The following is a 14,559-nucleotide window of genomic DNA, read 5'->3' on the forward strand; positions in this document are numbered from 1 at the left end:
CTTCACCTTTATATAATCCTCCCCACCCCCATGGCTGTCACTTACTGAGTCATTCTAACAGGCCACCCTTGTTCCAAGAGCCTTATATGTTACCTCAGGCCATCCTCCCACCAGCTCCCTGGACCATGCCCTTCCTCCCTCCTTCCCAAGAAGGAATCTGAGATTCTGGGTCTGGAAGAGCACACATCTTTGAATGGGGCAGAGTTAGGATTTGAACCTGGGTCTGTCCGGCTTCATCCCCTGAACCCCCAAAGGTGGTCTACAGGGCCGGCTGATGGAGGCAATGGTTCCAAGGCCCAGCCATTTGGAGGGAACCCTAGTGGGGTCCACATCGAAGATTCTGCTTCACCAGGGGAAGAAAAGCAGCAGCCCCATCAGGTGGGGAGACCTCATTTCAAAGGCTGTGGAGGCTGTTGAACGCCTCATGGGCAGAAGCAAGCCCGGGCTGGAAGGGTCAGTGGCAGGTCACTGTCACCATCAATCACGCGCAAGGCCTTTGTCCCTTGGGGTGAGTGGGAGGGGCCGGATTTGGGCCAAGCGGGTAGTCCACAGCATTCAGGGGTCTCTGCTGGTGGCAGGAGATGGGAGGGGGCAGTTAGAATTCTAAGGGGAATCTTCACGGTTTGGGGAATATCCTGATGGGAGAAAATGTCTGTTCCTGGGTCCTAGAACAATGCTGATAATCAGCATTCCAATAACAAGCGAGTTCATCCCTGATGCTAAATCACCAGCTAAGACCAGCCCTCCATTTACACAGCTATCCATCCAGTTCTGGACCCACATCACCGCTGTTCTAGAAGTTATGGGGAAACACATTATACTTGCCTTCAGAGAAACTTACAACTGGGAAAAATATATACATGAAGCGTAATAGGTAATATTACATAATTGCACTCAGTAAACATAGATACACAGGCCTCATGTTATTGCATTCTGCTGTATTGAAATTTGCAGGTACTGCATTTTTTTTTTTTTTTTTTTTTACAAATTGCAGGTTTGTGGCAAACTTGCATTGAGTAAGTCTGTTGATGCCATTTTTTTCCAAGAGCATCTGTTCATTTCATGTCTCTGTGTCACATTTAGGTGATTCTTGCAGTGTTTCTAACTTTTTCATTATTATGATATTTGTCACGGTGACCTGGGTGATCTTGAAATTTGCTCTTATGACTTGCTGAAGGCTCAGAGGATGGGTAGCATTTTTTAGCAATGAAGTATTTCTTTAACTTTATTTTTTTTATTATAGTATAGTTGATTGTGCCAATTTTTGCTGTACACCAAAGCGACCCAGTCACACACACGCTCACACACACACACATATGTATATATATATATACATTCTTATTCTTATATTATCTTCTATCATGGTCTATCCCAAGAGACCAGATATAGTTCCCTGTGCTGTACAGTAGGACCCCATTGCTTATCCATTCTAAATGAAATAGTTTGCATCTACTAACCCCAAACTCCCCATCTATCCCATTCTCTCTCCCTCCTCCTTGGCAACCAGAAGTCCGTTCTCTATATCCGTTTTGTAGATAGGCTCATTTATGCCATATTTTGTATTCCACATTTAACTGATATCATATATTTGTCCTTCTGACTTACTTCACTTAGCATGTGAATCTCTAGTTCCATCTATGTTGCTGCAAATGGCATTATTTTGTTCTTTTTTTTTTTGTCTTTTGTCTTTTTAGGGCTGCTCTCACGGCAGACGGAGGTTCCCAGGCTAGGGGTTTAATTGGAGCTGTGGCTGTCGGCCTATGCCACAGCCACAGCAATGTCAGATCCAAGCCACATCTGTGACCTACACCACAGCTCAGGGCAACACCGGATCCTTAACCCACTGAGCAAGGCCAGGGATTGAACCCACAACCTCATGGTTCCTAGTCAGATTTGTTTCCACTGCGCCACAACAGGAACTCCTATTTTGTTCTATTTTATGGCTGGGTAGTATTCCATTGTGTATATGTACCACATCTTCTTAACTCATAGAAATGAAGGTTTTTTTTTTTTTTTTGTCTTTTTAGGGGGACATATGCGGCATATGGATGTTCCCAGGCTAGGGGTCGAATCAGAGCTGCAGCTGCCGGCCTACGCCACAGCCACAGCAATGTGGGACCTGAGGTGCATCCGGTCTGTGACCTATACCACAGTTCATGGCAACACCAGATCCTTAACCCACTGGGCAAGGCCAGGGATTGAACCCATGTCCTCATGGATACTAGTCAGGTTTGTTACTGCTGAATCACAATGGGAACTGCAATGAAGTCTTTTTAAATTAAGGAATGTACATTGTTTTCTTAGACATAATGCTATTGCACACGTAATAGACTAGAGTATTATGAAAACATAACCTTTATGTGTACTAGGAAGCCACAAATATTGGTGTGACTCACTTTATCTCGATGTTTGCTTTATCATGCGAGGGTGGAACTGGACTTGCAGTATCTCTGAGGGCTGCCTGCATGTGTGTGCTGTGGGGCAGACACTAGTCTGTGGTTGTGGTGGGGGAATCCTAACAAGGGCTGGCTGAGGCCCTTCTTTTCATATGAAGAGACTGAGGCACATGAGGGGAAGAAATTGCCGGTGTGGCCAGTGAGTGGTGAGGCCAGGATTCAACCCCAGGCTGTTGAGATCCACGAGAAGGCAGGCCGTGGTGATGACTACAAAAGCAGCTGTGACTCAGACACGGGTGGTCAGGGAGTGGGTGGTCAGGGAGTGAGTGCAGGCCCTGTGGGCAGGAGGCTCTGGGGAAGGGGGCAATTGGCCAGGTTGTAGGGTGGGGCCCCAGGAGCAGAGGCTGGGGGCAGCCTTGTCTTGCCATTTGCTGGGAAGAGGGGAAGGTGACTGGGGAGCAGGGCGGTCAGCAGGGGGCAGTTAAGAGTACAGGTGGGTGGGCAGGTGGTCTTGTGGCCTGGTAAAGTCTGTTCCCTTTGAGGGGGTGGCATTTTCCCCGGGAGAGGGGGTGGAGGTGTGGGGGGGTGGGGGCTGAGGATTTGGAAACTAAAGCTGGCCCAGTATGAAGGACAAGGTCCTGGAAGACCTCAATTCCAGGGCTGGCTCTGCCTTTAGGTGTCTTGCTCCAGGTCACTCAGATGAATTATCATCTGTCTTCATTCCAGCTAGCTCATTTGTAAAACAAAAGGCTGAGGCTGGAGGAATCCCTCTGGCTGTAAAGTCTGCTGTGACACCAGAAAAATCTAGCAGAAGAATCTAGCAGAGCTTTGGAGGAGGATGGCAGGGTGGAGGATGGAGTGGAAAAAACTGGAGGCAGATGGAAAACTGGGAATCAGGAGTTCCCATTGTGGCTCAGTGGGTTAAGGACCTAATGTGATCTCCATGAGGATGCCGGTTCAATCCCTGACCTCACTCAGTGTGTTAAGGATCTGGTGTTGCCGTGAGCTGTGGTGTAGGTCACAGATGTAGCTCGGGCTCCCACGTGGTTGAGGCTGTGGCGTAGGTTGGCAGCTGTAGCTATGATTTGACCCCTAGCCTGGGAACTTCCATATGCCTCAGGTTTGGCTGTAAAAAAAAAAAAAAAAGAAAAAAAGAAAAAGAAAACTTGGAATCAGAGAATAGAGAAAGAGGTTTTCTTTCTGCTCTGTTTTACAACCGGGGAAACTGAGGCACAGAAAGGTAAGTGGCACCCAAGCCACACAGCTCATTACTGTAGAGCCCAGGAGACAATCCTGCCTCTGACTCTTACCTCCTCTCTGGCCTGTGCCTGCTCCCCTGGGGTGGAGGGGAGCCAGGGGAGCAGGCAGGGCAGGAAGGTTGGGTCTGAGTGCTGTCCACCTTCATTCCTAGTCTATTTGTTCAGTACTGGCTGAGTGACAGTCCCCAAAGTGGCCCAGCTCAGCAGAGCTCCGCTCCTCCCCTCCCACCACCTCCCTGGTCCCAGTCCTGGCTCAGTGTGGCCAGGCCCTCAACTTTGGGAAAACTCTTCCAGGATCATCAGTCAGATGGTCAGTTCAGGCTGTGGGCTGAAACCTCAGTGTCCTGGGAGCCATGGGCAGGGGAATTGGAGAGCCCAGCGTGGGGACACCCCCCCAACCCCCAGCCTGGGCTCTCTTTGGATTCTCTGGGCCCAGAGCCCCGTTCCTCCCTCACGCTTGGGAGCTGCTGCAGGGCCAGGGCAGGTGGGGAGGCTGTGGGGGCTGTGCTGAGTCTCTGACACATGAGTGAACCCTTCCCGGCTTCTTCTTAGTGCTCCATGTCAAAGGAGTCTGGTAAAAGTTAACAGGCCTCCCTGCCTCCAGCAGATCAGAGGGACTCTGGGGGTCAGGGAGAGGTCACTGAAACCTGCCGGATGGCAATGCTGGCGCTGACTCTGGTCTACTCGCCTGTCCTGCCCTCCCCTAATCCAGAACCCAGGACTCCTTCCAGGGTGGCTGACCTGAGCCCCTCTTGTCTAAAGGCCCCCTGGAAGGTATCCTGGACCTTCCTTTTAGGGCCCCCTTCTCTGTGGCTCAGCATCTCCCGGAGCCCTGGGCCCAAATGTATGTGGGGAGGAAAACGGGTGGGGGAGGGAGGGGCAGGATGGTCTGTGAATGAGATGCCAGACTGATCTGGGCCTGGGCTGAGCCTGGCCAGGTGTGACCCTGGTCCCTGACCCCTGGTGGCCCAGAAGGGGAGGAGGTGAGGATTGGTGGGGGGTTGGGGAGGAGGCTGTTGGCTAACGTTTACCAGGACCTTTGAAGATGTAAATGCTTCCCCAGGCCCTGCTGGGATGGATGGGGTCAGAGTTCACAGGCATGGCCGCCTGCTTCTCCAAATGGGCTGGAAATCTTGCAGGCACCTGGGTTAGGGTCCCGTGTGACAGGACTTGCCCCAGGGCACGTGCTCTCTCTGGGGCTCTTCTGGCTCAGGCCCTGTGACTTGGAGGGACTGATGGGAGCTGTCTTTTTCAAACGCTCACATTTCTCTTGGGTATGTTTTCCAGGGTGTATTTGGGCCCATTCAGATCAATCCCTGGAAGATCTGACCCAGAGAACCTCTGTCTCCTCCTGCCTCTCCCTGAACTTTTTATTCTGCAAATACTAGATTGCTTGAGATTTCCTGCTCACAGCCTGCTCTATCACCCCTGGTACCCCCCTGTGCTAACAGCTCTGCAGTCATTCCCTTCCCCACCTTCCTTCTCAGCATGACTAACTCCTATTCACCTTTCTGTATCACCTCCCCCAGGAAGCCTTCTCTGAATGCAGTCTGCTCCTCTGCTTATTCTCCTGTAGCATCCAATCAACTCATATTTATGTGGTAGGTACCAGACCCTGTTCTATTGGGAGTGCATTAGTGTGTAAAACAGATGAAATTCCTTCCCTCAGGGAACTTACATCCTAGAGGGTAATAACATTGACCAATCACATTAACCTATTTTAAATACTATACATGTATTAACAAATTTAATCCTCAGAACAACCTTAGGAGTTAGGTCAATTATTATCTATATTTCACATATGAGGCAACACGGCTGATAATTTAATTTAATTTAATTTAATTTAATTCTTATAACAGCCCTATAAGGTAGATATGATTCATTCATTTTCCAGATGAGGAGACCAAGACTTAGAGGAATTAATTTCTTGGTGCAAGGCCATCTAGCCAGTGAGTAGCATCCTAAGCAGGATAAATCTGAGTCTGTGAAGTACCATATTGCATCCCTATCATAACAGGACTCTGTTTCTGTATGGAAGCCATATTTTTCTCTGTTTCAGTGATCTGATCATTTTCTCCATCATCCTGGGAGCTCCCCGCAAGGCAGCAACCTTGGCTTATTATCTGTCTCCTTTGAACTAATGTGTTGGGCACTTAATTGGCTTCTAACAAATACTTGTCTGTGGGTTGATTGGCAGCTGTATGTGGGTGGAGATGAGAATAAAGCAGCTAATATTTATTGCTCAGGGCTGGGCTGTGCATTGGTCTTTGCTAAGCACGAGCTCTTCCGGTCCTTCTAACAGTTCCAGGAATGATGTCACCACTCGGAGGCTGGCAGCTAGGATGCTAAAGATGGGACTTGAGTCACAAGTTTCTCTGAATCCAAAAACTCCATGTCCCTTCCTGTACACTATGGGAGGCTGATCAAGAGGAAGGCAGCCTCTCTGACAGATCCCAAGCTTCTCTGCTTTCTGTTCCCACCTGGCCGGGAGGCCTTTGGGACGTGAATCGAGGTGGGCCTTTGATACAGGGGCTGCATACATTCTAGGCCAAAAGGCATCTGGAGAAGTTGAGGCTTCAGTTCCAAGTTTATTCCCACCTTTTAAGATGTTTGAAGTAGTTGAAGGGAGTCACTGGGCATGTGGATGGTGTCTAGTACATATTTACTGGTGGCTGTGGAACCATTCTCCCTTCCAGACTCAGCTCTGCAGACTTTGGGCATTTTGCCTTGGAAGGAGGAGGATTATGGCAGGAGAGACCTCAGTCCTCAGGCCTGGAGCAGAAATGGGAGAGTTCCCACTGTACGTATGTTTGGTTCCTTTGTTCTGACATCTGTTTTTGTTTTTTGGTTTTCTTGTGTGTGAGTTTTTTTTTTTTTTTTTCTTTCTTTCTTTCTTTCTCAATTAGGAGGGGCGAATAGCCTTGAATCTTCTGATTCATCTGCCCATAGGGCTTAGCAGACTGGCCAACTGGCCATGTGTACATGAAGGAGAGGTTGCAAGAGATGGATTCGGGTCACATCGAATCCACACTGGAGCCTGAGTCTCGCCCCCCTTCCCCCTGGGTTTCACTCCTGCCATCAGGTCTCATTTGCTTCTAGAGTCCCCTCCCCCACCCCACAGTAGACAGGCATGTGAGACACACCCCACCCCCTTGGTTAATCCCCTATTTTGCTTGACCAAGAGTCAAAATGCCAGACTGCACCCAAATGCACTAAGCTCACTTAAATCACTGGCAGGTCATTTGATAGATGTTGGCTGGCGCTCACTTTGGGATTTAAACAAAGCCTGAGCCATGGAGACACTGGGAAACAACCTTGCGTAGCTAGTAAGCAGGCGGCCTCGTTTCACCCACAGACTGGCCCGTCCCAGCTCTCACAACTCAAACTGGAAGGCTAGGGTGGGCCAGGTGGACTGTTGATGTTTCCCTCTCAGCCTCTTCCTCCAAAAGGCAGGACCAACGGGTCCTTGGTCCTGGCTCAGACTCACCTGGGATTGGGGTAACTGACTCTTTCTCTCTCTCTCTTTTTTTTTTTTCTTTTTAGGTCCACACCTGTGGCATATGGAAGTTCCCAGGCTAGGGGTCAAATCAGAACTGCAACTGGCATCCTACACCACAGCCACATCAATGCCAGATCTTAGTCGCATCTGTGACCTACACTGCAGCTCATACCAACACCAGATCCCTAACCCACTGAGTGAGGCCAGGGATCGAACCTGCATCCTCCTGGATACTAGTCAGGTTCTTAACCTGCTGAGCCACAAAGGGAACTCCTGGGGTGCCTGACCCTCGAGTGACCATAACTGTGTCCCCACCAGCCAAGATCTTATTTCCCAGAGCCCACCTGGGAAGGAACCAGCAAGTGATGTCATTGGTTGAGCTGGCTTGTTTGCTGAGCTAACTCGGAGGGGACAAGGGTCTTTCCACAGATGGGCGTGGTATGGTACAAATGGGTGTTTTATGGGCCACGTGGAGAAGCTGACCACTTGTGGAAGGCAGCACCCATCAGCAAAGGTGCCAGTTGCAAGGGAGAAACTTGTGGGCCCTTTCATCAGGGTGAGTGTTATTAGCACTGACTTCAGATAAGCAGAACAAACAAGCCTCGGCCCAAGTGGAAACCGGTTCTGCCCCCTTTCTTTGCTTTTCTAAGTCATCAAAGCCAAGTTCCTAAAGCCTGACTGTCTCACGGTCCTTTCTGATGGTTTCATTGTTTTGTTTATTGTGCTTATGACAAGGGCTAGCAGACCACTTTCAAAGTGTGTTGATGTTTCAGTTGTTTTTGAATGGCCCTTCTGTTTTTCTGCATCTGGACAGCATTAGAGTCTGGCCCCAGGGAGCCCCTGGGTTCCTATAAAAGTGTACCAGGTCCCCTTTTGCAGAGAACACCAGCCATGGCAAGATCAGACATCCTATCTGGGCAGGAACAAACACCAGAGTCTAGAGTAGAATTAGGAGGCAGTATGCAGCAGCCAGGGAAGGCAGGCCTGGGCTGGGAAAGGGCCAATGAGCACTGCCAGCTGGACTGTGAGTGTTCCTTCTGTCCATGGACATAGTGTGCTCTTCCCACAGAGGACACTTCCTAGCAGAGGGCCTGGCGCAGGGCGCTAAATGCTGGTCGGCGACAGTCTCTCCTTCTGTTGTCTTCTTCAGACTTCCTGGTCGACCAGTGGTTTGCAAAGAGGAGGTTCCCAAGAAGAGGACAAAGAACAAGAGCTGAAAAAGGAAGAAGAGCATGGGGTCCAGGAGGACTACAAGAGGCAGGGCAGCCTGGACCAGCTCCCCTCTATAGCGCTCTTGGGGATCTTGGGTTTTTGCGCCTTTTCCCTTCCTACTTCCCCTGCTCTGTCTCCATCCCAGGCCCTGCCACTTTCCGCACTAGAACCAGCTTCCTCGCATGTGAGAGAATCTTGGGGTACAGACCAGGCAGAGAGAAAGTGAGTGACACTCATACCATCTCACTTTACCAGTTCAGCACAGACTTGAATGCATTTCTTCAAGGTCGTCTGAGTTTTCTTCCTTTCACGCCAGCTGAGATTTTCTCTAGCCTACGCGCTTTACCAGCATGTATGTGGTTCTCTCTTGTTGGGTTACAGGAACGGCAAGGTCCCTTTCTGACTGACCTTGAGGAAACCGTGTGGCTTGGTTTTAGAAGTCCCTGGAACTCCCGTTCAGAGTCACACGGGTGAAGATTGAGGAGGGGGTGACAGGGAGATTTGGTGCCTCAGAGCTGCAGTTAGGGGGGATCCAGACAGGCCAGATGGCAGAAATGTTCGCTCCACAATTGTTTCTCCGACAGAACCACGGGAGTCAGTGTAGACCCACAGTCAGTGTGTTCATGCCTATGGGCATGTTGGGTGGGTCAAGGGGCTGTGTGATCTGATTGGCTCATGATGACTGGTCTCTACCCACCAGGCTCAAATTTCTTGATATCTTTATGGCGATACTCCCTGGCATTTCCTTCTGCATACACACTATCTTGTCAAAAATTCTCATTTAAGCCATCTTTCTGACCCCAATGTGGTTTTTTTGTTTGTTTGTTTGTTTGTTTTTTTGTTTGTTTTACAAATCTTAAGTGTATGTTGGGTTTTGGCAAATATATACCAAGTATTTTTAAAATATTATTTTCTCTTTCAATAGTTATTGCTTTGTATTTTAAAAACTCTTTTACAATTGTACTTTAAAATTACTTCGATGGTATATTTAAATGGTTTTGGTAATCACTGTGAGTTCCGACCCTGGATCTTTTTCCTTAAAATTTTAGCATCCTGAGAATTGTCACTACAGTGACTTTAGCCCACCTGGGGCACCTGATCACAAGCCCTCAGTGGTGCCCTTTTGCTTCTCCAGGACTGGAATTGCCTTGGTCCTTGGATCTGACAAGGAGACAAAGAGGGGCTCTGGGTCCAGGGCATGGCACATGGAGACAGGCTGGGCTGACTGGTCTCTGAGAAGCTGAACGTGCCCTCCACCAGGGTGTGAATATTCTCCAGAAGGACACTTCCTCTTTTCCAGTGGGGTTTTCTGGATACGCCTGGTAGAGAGCAGTGGTCTTCTGTTTAACCCACTATGTGTGTGAGTGTGCATGTGTGAATACTTGTCGTATTGAAAAATTTCAAACTTTACACAGCAGTTTCTTTCTCACCAGGGTCTCTGCTTGTGTGAAACTTTAATTTTACAGCTTTGGCTGTTAATTCATCATGGGCACCAACATCAATAAATATTTATTGGGTTTTCACTGAGCTCAGCATGTTGAAATAAGAACTATATATTTGACTCAAGAGGAATCAATAGCAGATGGGGATAGATTTGGGGTGGGGGGGAGCCAGGAGAAACAACCGTTGATGTTTCTTCCAATCCTGAGATTTGACACCTCCTTAAATAAAGTGTTGGGGTCCAGCAGTTCCCGTTGTGGCACAGTGGAAATGAGTCTGACTAGGAACCATGAGATTTCATGTTCGATCCCTGGCCTCCCTCAGTGGGTTAGGGATCTGGTGTTGCCGTGAGCTGTGGTGTAGGTCACAGACATGGCTCAGATCCCTCATGGCTGTGGCTGTGGCTGTGTCTGTGGCCGGCAGCTACAGCTCTGATTCGACCCCTAGCCTGGGAACCTCCATATGCCATGCAGGTGTGACCCTAAAAAGCAAAAAAAAGAAAGAAAGAAAAAAATGGGGTCCACTTGACATACATTAGGCCATCGGCTAGGAAAAATGCCTGGGCCATTGTGAGGGTAGTCACATTCAGGAAACCCACCCACAGCTGGTAGCATACATCTTCAAGTCTTGTGTCCATTTGAGGATTCAGGGCTACAAAGAGATAAAGTGAATCTTCTTGGCCTTTCCCACGGTGCCTATAGAAAGTAAATATAGGGATTTCCCATTGTGGCTAAGTGGTAACGAACCCGATTAGTATCCATGAGGATGCAGGTTTGATCCCTGGCCTCACTCAGTGGGTTAAGTATCCAGCATTGCCATGAGCTGTGGTATAGGTCGAAGATGCAGCTTAGATCCTGAGTTGGTGTGGCTGTGGAGTAGGATGGCAGATGCAGCTCCTATTTGACCCCTAACCTGTGAACTTCCATCTGCCATGGGTGTGGCCCTAAAAAAAAAAAAAGTTAATAGAGCTGACCCTTGGACAACTCCTGGGTTAAGGGCATCAACCTTCTGCACAGCTGAAGATCCATGTGTCACTTATAGTCGACCCTCTGTAACTATGGTTCCTCCACATCCCAGGGTCCACGTCTGAGGATTCAACCAACCACAGGTCACATAGCCCTATAGGATTTACTGTAGAAAAAAAAACACATGTGTCTGTGGACCTATGAAAATCAAACCCCTGTTGTTGAAGGGTCCACTGGATTTGCTGATTGAGTGACAGTTGCCATTTGATTTTGGAATTGAAAAGGTGCAGGGACCTCAGGGAAGACTGGAGCCTACTGATGCTTTGTCAGGAGAGGACCAGGTCTCCTTTTTTTTTTTTCTTTTCTCTTTTTAGGGCTGCACCCATGGCATATGGGGGTTCCCAGGCTAGGGGTTGAATTAGAGCTGTAGCCATTGGCCTACGCCACAGCCACAGCAATGTGGGATCCAAGCTGTGTCTGCGACCTACACCACAGCTCACGGCAATGACAGATCCTCAACCCACTTCGTGAGGCTAGGGATCAAACCCGAATCCTCATGGATCCTAGCTGGGTTGTTAACCTCAGAGCCACGAAGGGAACTCCCAAGTCTCCTTTTTTGGCAGATGTATCTGCAGCAGCCTTGAGGAGGGGGTGGTTTTCCCCATTTGGTGTGAGCCCTGGAGTGGCGTGGCTGGGAGGAAGGCTGCTGGAAGCAGGGCTGCGTGCCTCTCAAGGAGCCTTCGTTAATCAGACCACAAACAGCTTGCCTGCCACGGCAGTGACTCAGGCCTCCTGGGGGGTTTTCTTCAATGTTATGAAGATGAACATGGCTCTGAGAATTCCCCTCGGACCTGGGCTTCCTGCTAATTGCCTCCATATTTATGGGAGGGTGGGCAGACGAGGGTGGGAGACTCTGGAGTGGAGTCTGTGCTTGGGAGTGGTCCTGGCTCTAGTGGGGCTTGTGAAAAAGTAGGTCTGAGCCCTAAAGGGTCAAGACACCCCTGTTGTGAGTTGGGTAATCTATTATTATTATTGTTACTACTACTCTTTCCAAGTCCAAGATCATATTGCTCACTGCATGCCAGGCCAATGCATCAAGAACTTATTTGTTGGCTCAAGAAATAGTGACTTTATTCAGAAAGACAGCAGGCTGAGAAGATGGTGGACTAATGTCCCAAAGAACAATCCTCCCTGAGTTAGTACTCAGGCTTCTTTTTATACTAAATGGGGGAAGGGCTGTGGCTGGTTGTTGCACTTTTTTTTTTAAATACATATTTTTAAATATATATATTTCTTTTTGGCTGTGCCTGCAGCATATAGAAGTTCCTGGGCCAGGTTTGGTTTTTTTTTTTTTTTTTTTTTGGTTTTTAGGGCCACACCTGTGGCATATGGAGGTTCCCAGGCTAGGGGTCAAACTGGAGCTGCAGCCCCTGGCTTACGCCACATCCACAGCAATGCAGGATCCAGAGCTGTGTCTGCGACCTACACTATAGCTCAAGGCTATGCCGGATCCCTAACCCACTGAGAGAGGCCAGGGATCGAACCTGCAACCTCATGGTTCCTAGTTGAGTTCGTTAACCACTGAGCCACGATGGGAACTCCCTGGGCCAGGATTTGAACCTGTGGCACAGCAGTGACAACACGGGATCCTTAACCCATTGTGCCGCCAGTGGTTAAGGATCTGGTTGCAACCTTTTTGGTGCCAGAATTCTTTGACCTTGCAGCTGTCCACCTAGGTCAGGTCACAGTATTCCTATAAACCAGCAACAGGACAAAGAAAACATTCTTGCTCTGCAACATTTTATCTATGAATGGAAAAGTGTTATACTTTTGAAGATCAGAGCCTTGAGAATGGGCTACCCTGTATATTTCAGGCTCTGGGCAACCTTGTTTTGCAAAGGTGCAGAGCCAACCTGACTAAGCACAGGCAACAGAGCACAGGGTTAGAGCTAAAAGGAGTAGAACCAATATGGAGTCAGGTTTGTTCTTTGTTACTATTCCCTTTGTACCAAAGAGAAGCTGAAACAGAGATCAGGAGTGGTTGGATGCCCAAGGTAACACTGAACATCAGAACAGAATCCTAGAGTTGGGGTAAACAGGGGATGTGGGGAGTTCCCGTCGTGGCGCAGTGGTTAATGAATCCGACTAGGAACCATGAGGTTGCGGGTTCGGTCCCTGCCCTTGCTCAGTGGGTTAATGATCCGGCGTTGCCGAGAGCTGTGGTGTAGGTTGCAGACGCGGCTCGGATCCCGCGTTGCTGTGGCTCTGGCGTAGGCCGGTGGCTACGGCTCTGATTCAACCCCTAGCCTGGGAACCTCCATATGCCGCAGGAGCGGCCCAAGAAATAGCAAAAACAAACAAACAAACAAACAAAAAAACCCAAAAAAACAGGGGATGTCGGGTCCAGACTGGTTGCTTCTGAGTTCAGACACTCCATTGCCGTGAGGTGTGGGGCAGACAGTCAAGCGGAGCTGAACATAGTAAAAGATGATGTTCAGTGTCTTACAAGCTGCTTTTCCCCTGAGGTTAAACTTGTGGTTTAGGGCTAAAGGGGGCTGAGGGAAGCTAGGACCCAGGGAATTTTGCCTGGTTCCACATTTACTGCTAGTTTAACTGTGGAGTTACCTTTCCACACCTCAGTCCCCTACGTGGGAAGATGATAATGGTTCCTACGTCGTAGGATTGTTGGGGGCAGCAAATGAAATAATACACTTGCATCACACTGGAAACACAAGTTAGTGATTCATAATTCTTAGGTGCCATTACAGGGGTGCTGTCTAGCAGTTAAGGCTGCAGGCTTAGAGTTCCCATTGTGGCCCAGTGTTAACGAGCCAAAATAGTATCCATGAGGACGCAGGTTCAATCCCTGGTCTCACTCAGTGGGTTAAGGATCTGGTATTGCCATGAGCTGTGGTGTACGTCACAGACGCGGCTTAGATCCTGTGTTGCCGTGGCTGTGCTCTAATTAGAGCCCTAGCCTGGGAACTTCCATATGCCTTAGGTGTGGCCCTAAAGGATTAAAAAAAAAAAAAAAAAAAAAAAAGATGCAGTCTCGGAAGCTGACAACATGAGGACATGAGCCCAGAGAGGTCAAATGACTTTCCAGGTCACACAGCTGGTGAAGACAATACTGGTGGATTCCCCAGGTGAGTACTCTTTCCAGACCTCTCCAAGCTGGACCCTTGATCAGGGGTCAGGGATGGGGCTCTCCCAGTGTCAGTGCTGATCACAGGAGTTGCCTATCTTGGGAGCTGGGATCATGTGACATCCCAGTCTCCCCAGACTGCTCCTCATCCCCCCTCCCCTGACCGCTTTGGGGTTGGCCTGAAGCAGCTGCCCATGTCCCCACAACCCAGTGGAGACAGCTGCCTCCAGGCAGAGCGGAAGCCACAGGGCCCAGGCAAGCTGGAGGTGCCCCCGGCGCCCTGGGGATCTTGGCGTGGCTTTCTGTCAATCCTCCGTTGGTGCCCGGTTCCTCCACAAAGCCATTATGTACTGGGGGAATTAATCATGCCGTTAGGTAAGCATTATGGCACTTTTATGGCAGCTTTGAAGCTAATCTGTCACTAATGCCTGCTGGATTATCATGATTTCTTGCAGTTGTGATTCATTAACTCGAGGCCTAATAGTAATTCTCTTAAACATCTTCCATCACCGTTTGCCCCAACATGTCCCCACTCTGTTCTATTGTGAGGCGGTGGCACCACTGGCAACCTGTGTGGTCTCCCGAGAGGGGCCCGGAGGAGGTGGACAGGTCTCCCGGGCAGCTAGAAACTGCCCAATGGTGT

The 14,559-nt window shown here is 49.2% G+C and overlaps 2 long non-coding RNA genes across 2 annotated transcripts in view; both read left to right on the forward strand.

Moving 5' to 3' along the window:
• Positions 1-9,893, forward strand: part of LOC146395877 (uncharacterized) — a 48,847-nt gene extending 38,954 nt beyond the window's left edge. Inside the window, exons 5-6 of the long non-coding RNA XR_014829924.1 lie at positions 6,352-6,455; positions 8,305-9,893. This is a non-coding gene — a long non-coding RNA (uncharacterized LOC146395877). The remainder of the gene's footprint in view (positions 1-6,351; positions 6,456-8,304) is intronic.
• The window catches only part of LOC146395873 (uncharacterized), a 979,457-nt gene that overhangs the window by 483,241 nt on the left and 481,657 nt on the right, over positions 1-14,559 (forward strand). The gene's annotated exons all lie outside the window — the stretch shown is intronic.

This window comes from Sus scrofa, chromosome 15 (assembly GCF_054392235.1).
Source record: "Sus scrofa isolate SSC_HxYL_T2T_F1_AM1 chromosome 15, Sscrofa_HxYL_maternal_Yorkshire_Landrace_v2.0, whole genome shotgun sequence".
Lineage (NCBI taxonomy): Eukaryota > Metazoa > Chordata > Mammalia > Artiodactyla > Suidae > Sus > Sus scrofa.